The following is a 6,000-nucleotide window of genomic DNA, read 5'->3' as shown; positions in this document are numbered from 1 at the left end:
GGCTCATGACCTTGAACTTTTGAGGCACATCAAATAAGTGTAGCAGATTGATTGCATGGCCTCTGATCATATTGTGATCTCATGACTTAGGCAAAAGAGTGTGCCTGAGGATCCAATTGATGGTTGGCAGACCTGATAGAAGGTAATGTACTGATCCAAACTTGTGTGTTTCAACAGCAGCATCTGGGATCTCCTTGTACATATGTGCCATAGTGTTGTGATCCATCTTATTCTTGGCATAGACATCCAAGTCATCCTGTTTCTCCTTAGGTGCGTTGATCAGATTGGCCCATTCTTCAATAGATGATTGGTACCTTGTACCTTCAGACATCCATACTATCCTGCCATTTGGATAGAAGTGTGTTGTGGAGTAGAATTGCATTATGAGCTCATCATTCCACTTTGTGAGCTTTTGCCCAACAAATTTATCCACTCCACAACCCTTGAAACTGTCAAACACACCAGGATAGTGTTCTTCATTCTCCTTGATATATTTCCAGTCCACCCATCTCATATCACAGACTATTGGTTTCTTGTCCAGCAGCACTGTCTCATAGAAATCCTGTTGTTCCTTTGTATGGAACCTGTAGTCCACAACAGTTCTCCTCCTGACTGCATAAGGATTAGTCAACCTCCACTGTCTGAGTCCCGCATCCTTTCTCAGCTTCATGTTCTCAACTACAGGATGAGCATCGTTGTGATCTGGAATTTTGGGCTTCAACTTTCTCAAGATGTACTCTTCATCATCTTCCTCTTCAGCAACAACTTCAGGCACCGGGGCCTTGTTCTTCTCAGCAGCTGGAATGTTCCTAGTATTCCTCTTAGGTGCAGTCTTGGGCTTGGAAGCAGCCCCTGACCTGATGGCATCACCCATAAGTTTCTGAGCTTTAGGAGCTGGTGCAGCAGCTTCTTCTTCTTCCTCTTCTGTCATGGAAGGCTTTCCAACAACCCTGGCCATGGTCTTCTTGACCCTTTCCTTCCTTTTCTTCTCAGTCACTTCTGGCTCTTTGGGTTCTGATCTCTTAGTTTCCTGAGTTGATGCTCTGACTTTCAGCATAGGAGTCCTCTTGGCTGGGATTTTCCTGTTGAGACCAGGCTTGGTGGCTGCAGCTGTGCCATATTCCTTCTTGAGCACTTTCCTGGATGTGGCTTCATCCTCTTCTGCCACATAGTCTTCATCCTCAGAGTCTGAGGTTTTCTTCTTCCTGTTCCTGGTGGCAGCTTTGGGTAAGTTGCTTGGGGTGCTCCTGCTGCCCTCATTTGAGGAACTAGAGGGACTAGTGCCCTCACTCATAGGAACCTGCTCCTCTTCCCTGTTCTGGCTGTCACTCTGATCAGACATGTTGCAAATACTACCAGCTGACCCTGTGAATAGATATAGATGAGATAGAGGGGATGAGCATCACAAAATACAGAGGTTTTTGCAAAAGAATGAGTCAAAAACTTAGTTTTAGTTTTCCACAGAAAGCATTTCGGATCTACCGATTTGTGAACTCGGTGATACCAAAGCAGCTTTAGGAACCTAAACTAGTGAACTCGGTCAGACCGAGTCACAGTTTGGTGGCACCGAGACTGGTAGGGTTTCACAAAGTCCTGAACTCGGTCAGACCGAGAATCACATGTGCAATGTCCTTGGCCAAATCGGTGGAACCGATTTCTACAACTCGGTGGGTCCGAGATGGTTTCGGCGGAAACCTAACCCTAAATTTTCAATCCAAACCTAATCTACGGAGCGTTTTGACTAGATGAGATAGTTTCAATCGTGGCAAGATTCATGGCGAACACAATGTGCTAGGAATCAGATAGGGATAGCACAGTGATCAAGTCCATACCGTAGTTCGGCGATGGACTCGCTACGACGGCAACGGTGGAGTTGATTCCCGTTGACGGCGGCTGAGACCAGCGACGGAAGGCGGCTGGCGACGAGGAGGACGATCCGGAGACACTGGAGACAGAGCGGGCTGAGCGCGGGCGAATGTGTTCGGAGAAAATTTCCAAAATTTTGCTCGTGGGTATATATAGCCCGACCCTGTCAGTGTGACTGAGTGGAACAACTCGGTGGCACCGAGATGCATTAATGCAAGCAGTTACTGCAACTCGGTGTGACCGAAATGTTCAAATCGGTTGCACCGAGATTGAAAACCTAGACCGACTTAGTGATCTCGGTATGACCGAAATGGAAGAATCGGTCAGACCGAAACACACAAAGAAGTTTTGGAAGTTTAAGTCCATGACGAATCGGGGACTCCGAGTGCTCCTCACACAGAGTGGTTCAAATCTGACTTGATCAAATTTTGTGATGTAGCATGAATAGAGTTTGAGACAAGAAAAGCATAGATAGCTAGAGAAGGTTCTTAGGCATTCTTGTCCATCCACTTGGCCAAAGGAAAAAGAAGCCAAACAAGCAAAACTACAAGTGGATGTCCTCGAATGAGTAAAATATGCAACCAACATGCTCACACAATAAAATGACAAATGAAATATGTGGCAAAGCATGCACAACCAATTCTAGCATCTATCAAGCAATTGGCGATGACTAGGTCATCTATATATGAGTATATTGACTTAGGAGTCAAATGAGAACATTTGATCATAAGTCATACTCATCGTTTAAGCTCAAGTGGGGTTACCACTTTTACATAATGCATTGATGTGTTCACACCATTAGAGTTGCTTTAACTCAATTCTTAGAGTAAAGCTCCCCCTAGATGTGAGATCCCCCCTTAGAGGGATAAACTAACCTTGGGTTTTGTCGATGATGACTTCATGTAGGTGTTGAAGATGTGGATGCTCAATGTTGATGTAGATCATTTGGAGCAATCCTTTGGAGTGAGTTGCACTTTCAATACCTACACGGGTTAGTCCCACAAGGAACAAACAAGGACATCCATAGACATAGAGTGATGCACACACAAAATGATGTCTATGAAAGAATTAGGTTACCTTGTCCCTTGTATTACCAACAAGAGGGTTTGTGACTCCATGACTAGTGCAAGATGTGGAAGTTGATTGCACTTGTCCTTGCCAAAATGATATGAGTGAAGTATGTTGGCGGAGTCACCCTCAAGAACTCTCTAGTTCCTCTTCTTCGGGATCCACACCATCTTGATGGGAATCCTTGGAGTTGTAGTCATACTTGATGAAGTAGAACTTGACGTAGTCTTGGGAACCCACTTGACCAAGGCCTTGGGAGCTTCTTCAAATGCATCAATCTCCTCTTGAAGCTCATCCTTGCCTTTTTGCTTGTGGTCTTGTGGTGGAAGATCATCTTGAGCTTGTGTTCCTTTGAAGGAAGTAGGATCATACTTCTCTTGTTGTGGAACAAACTTCGTCTTGGGGTATTGATCTTCTTCCCACTCAACTCCATTGGCATTGAACTTTCGTTCGAAACCAACACCTTGGTTCTTCCGGTGCCTTCCTTGCTTGCGTACAATTTCCTCGAATTGCTTACTCCCGGCAAGGCTCTTGTAAACACCTTTCTCTATAATTCCCTTCAATAAGCTATTTTCTTGCTCAAGTGTAACTTGGCTAAGAGAATCATTAGTGTAATCAAGAGAACTACTAGAAGCAACAACATTGGATTTAGCATGATTATTGTTACTACTAGAGGAAGAATCCTTCTTGTTCTTGTTACTAGACTTGACTTGAGGCATGTATGTAAATAAGAGTAAACGCTTGGCAATGTAAGAAGAACTTTTCTTGCGAACATCATCATTGATTGCTTTTAAGAACTCATGCTATTGCTCAAGGTTGAGCTTTTCAAAGCGTAACTTCTCATGAGTCCTTAAAAGTTCTCGATGATCCCCTAAGATAGTTTCATGAGCTAACTTAAGAGTGTTTAGTTCTTTAGTTAGGAGCTCAATCTTCTCCTTATCATCGTCATTCGTTTTATCTTGATTAGCATGATTAATTGACGTTTCATCATAGTATACATCACTAGAGTTGTCAATAAGTAAATCATCATCACCTAGTAAGTCATATTCATCACTATTGAAATCAACATACTCGGGGTGTGTTACCTTTGGGCCTTTAGCCATGAAGCATCTTCCAAGTCCCTCATTTGGTGAATCAAATATGTCATAGGAGTTGGTTGACACAAGTGCTAGACCGGCAACACCTTCATCTTGAGTATGTTCGGAGTCGGAGTGATAGCTTCTCTCGGAGTGATGTTCAGAGTTGGGACCGGATACCCATTCACCAACATGAGCTTGATGTCTTCGTTTTGTGTAGCTCCTTGATGACTTGTCCTTCCTTTCCGAATCCTTGCTTCTCCGGGATGTTCTCCATTCATAATGATCATCTCTACTCCTTCTCTCTCTTGGCGGTGATTCTTCTCTTTTACTTCTCCTTTTAGGTGATTCTTCTCTTCTCTTGTAGGGAGTCGTACACTCATTGGAGTAGTGTCCGGGTCTTCCACAGTTGTAGCAATTTCGGTCTCGACTAGAAGATCTTTTATCATTGTAGGACCTTGACTTGGAACTTCTTTCCTTCCTTCTACTCTTGTAGAATTTGTTGAAGTTCTTCACCATTAGGCTCAATTCTTCATTGAAGGTTTGTTTCTCACTTGATGATGTGGGAGCTTCACATGAGGCTTTGTAAGCACCACTTGACTTGTTGTGCAGCTCCTCCTTATCCTTGAGTGACATCTCATGAGCAACAATTCTTCCAATGACCTCCGTTGGCTTGAGATTCTTGTAATTGTGCATCATTTGGATCAATGTGCACACGGTATCATATTTTCCATCCAAGGCTCTTAGGATCTTCTTGATGATGAATTTGTCGGTCATCTCTTCGCTTCCTAAGCCGGCAATCTCATTTGTGATGAGAGCAAGCCTAGAGTACATTTCAGAGATGCCTTCACCATCCTTCATCTTGAACTTGTCAAGTTGACTTTGAAGCACATCCAATTTGGATTCCTTGACGGAGTCGGTACCTTCGTTCATATCAATCAAAGTATCCCAAATTTCCTTTGCATTCTCAAGACGGCTGATTTTGTTGAATTCTTCGGGGCACAATCCGTTGAAGAGGATATCACAAGCTTGAGCGTTGTATTGCAGCATCTTCAATTCTTCCGCGCTAGCTTCAAGGTTCGGTTCTCTCCCATCAAAGAATTCACCTTGCAAGTCAATACACACAATAGTCCAAACAGCAGGGTTATGTCCAAGAATATGCATTTTCATCTTATGCTTCCAACTAGCAAAATTAGTTCCAACAAAGTAAGGACTTCTACGGTGGTAGTTTCCCTCCCTAGACGCCATACTCTCCTAGGTTGTGAAACCAAGGCTATGACCACCAAAATCTATGGAAATCAAAGCAAATGGAGACCAAAGCTCTGATACCAATTGTAGGATCGGAAGTATGTCTAGAGGGGGGTGATTAGACTACTTGACCAAATAAAAGCTATGCCTTTTCCCAATTTTAGTCTTTGGCAGATTTTAGCAAACTTGGCACAGGTCAAGCAATCTTAACACAATTCAAGCAAGCATGCAAAGAGTATATGAGCAGCAGAAAATAAAGCATGCAACTTGCAAGAATGTAAAGGGAAGGGTTTGGAGAATTCAAACGCAATTTGGAGACACGGTGATTTTTGAGCCGTGGTACCGATAGGTGGTGCTATCATACATCCACATTGATGGAGACTTCAACCCATGAAGGGTAATGGTTGCGCGGGTCCACGGAGGGCTCCACCCAAGAAGGGTCCACGAAGAAGCAACCTTGTCTATCCCAGCATGGTCGTCGCCCACGAAGGACTTGCCTCACTAGCGGTAGATCTTCATGAAGTAGGCGATCTCCTTGCCCTTAGAAACTCCTTAGTTCAACTCCACAATCTTGTCGGAGGCTCCCAAGTGACACCTAGCCAATCTAGGAGACACCACTCTCCAAGAAGTAACAAATGGTGTGTTGATGATGAACTCCTTGCTCTTGTGCTTCAAATGATAGTCTCCCCAACACTCAACTCTCTCTCACGGGATTTGGATTTGGTGGAAAGAAGGTTTGAGT

This window comes from Triticum aestivum, chromosome 3B (genome assembly GCF_018294505.1).
Source record: "Triticum aestivum cultivar Chinese Spring chromosome 3B, IWGSC CS RefSeq v2.1, whole genome shotgun sequence".
In the NCBI taxonomy this organism is placed as follows: Eukaryota; Viridiplantae; Streptophyta; class Magnoliopsida; order Poales; family Poaceae; genus Triticum; species Triticum aestivum.
This window is presented reverse-complemented; position numbering follows the sequence as displayed.